Source organism: Apteryx rowi, unplaced genomic scaffold (genome assembly GCF_003343035.1).
Source record: "Apteryx rowi isolate R43461 unplaced genomic scaffold, aptRow1 scaffold_405, whole genome shotgun sequence".
Taxonomy (NCBI): Eukaryota; Metazoa; Chordata; class Aves; order Apterygiformes; family Apterygidae; genus Apteryx; species Apteryx rowi.
Window position 1 is genome coordinate 237876 of NW_020450580.1, and position 1530 is coordinate 239405.

Consider the following 1530-nt stretch of genomic DNA (forward strand, 5'->3'; position numbering starts at 1 on the left):
GGGGGGGCTGTCACGGGGACCCGCCGCGGGGCTGCGGGGCGCTGGGGACGGGGCTGGGGCGCTGCGGGTTGCACGGGCATGGGGACGGGCACGGGGACACCAGTACGCTGTGGGTTGCGTGGGGATGGGGCCAGGGATGGGGCACTGCGTGGGGATGGGGCCGGGGCCGGTGCTGAGGCGCTGCGTGGGGATGGGGACGGTGCTGAGGCACTGCGTGGGGATGGGGACGGTGCTGAGGCACTGCGGGTTGCATGGGGATGGGACAGGGATGGTGCTGGGCCACTACGGGTCGTGCTGGAATGGGGATGAGGATGGGGCTGGGACACCGTGGGTTGCTTTGGGATAGGGACGGTACTGGGACACTGTGGACTGCCTTGGGACAGGGACAGGGCTGGGGCTGGGGCGCTGTGGGTTGCGTTGGGGCTGGGTTTGGGCTGGGGAAGAGAGGAGGCGGCAGAGGAGGAAGGGAGGGAGCCCTGCAGGGCTGCTGCAAGGGTTTCCCACGCTGGCCCGGTGGGGGAGCTGGGGTCGGCTGCTGGCCGCGCAGTTCAGGTGTCTTTAGACACTCGGTTTCCCTTCCGCGCTGGGGTAGCTGCTTGTCTCTCCTGTCCCGGTTTCGCTTTGGTTACGTTCTGCTTGGGCAGAGACCGCACGTGCTTGTCACGCTTGTGCCAGCCCGGCCCTGGTGGCCGAGGTGCGGGTGAGGAGCCGGCACCGGGGCCCGGGTGCCCCTGCAGCCCCGCTGCGCGCAGGGCCGGCGGCGCGCGGGAAGGAGCAGGGTGTGGGTGCTCGCCAGCAGCTCGCTCCTGCCCTGGCTCCCTGCCACCCCGCCGCCTCCGTGGGGACGCGTCCCCCTTCGCGGGGACTGGGCCCTGCGCGGGGGCCCCACGTGTGCTGCCCATCCTGGGGCGGCACCTAGCCCCCGCGAGTAGGGGACGCCCGCGGCGGCCGGGGCAGGAGCCAGCAGCGAGCGCGGGCAGGGCGGCCGGGCGGCTGGAGCAGGGAGGCAGGAAGGAGTGCGGTGGGAGGAGGGGACTGGGAAGGGCTGGGATGCGAGGCAGAGCCGCGCACACCCCAGGGCCCGGTGCTCCGCTGGGCCGCGCGGCGCTGGGCCCCGGCTCCTCCGAGCCCGGCGGGCAGCGAGCGGGGCCGCGGGCCAGGCCCAGCCAGGCTTAACAGGAAGGAGGCAGGGAGCCGGCTGGAGCGGGGCCAGGCGGCGGCACGCACGGCGTGCGCCCGCCACCGTGCCCTCCTCGCGCCGCTGCAGGCTGCGCCACCGGCTCGGGGTGCACGTGGTGGCTTTTATGACTTCCACCCTAAATGCACTCGTGTGCCCCCGCCATCGCCTCCCCAAAGCCCCACGGCTCGTCCCAGGGGGGATGGAGAGCCCTCCCACTGCGTGGCTGCGAGAGGCGCCCCGGCACGGCGCGGCGTTGCCCACCCCGGGCTGGGAGTCCCCCAGGGTCCCCGCGCTGTCCCTGCCGCCCCCTGCTCTCAGTGTCTCTCCCCGCTGTCCCGCAGGCCCCCACG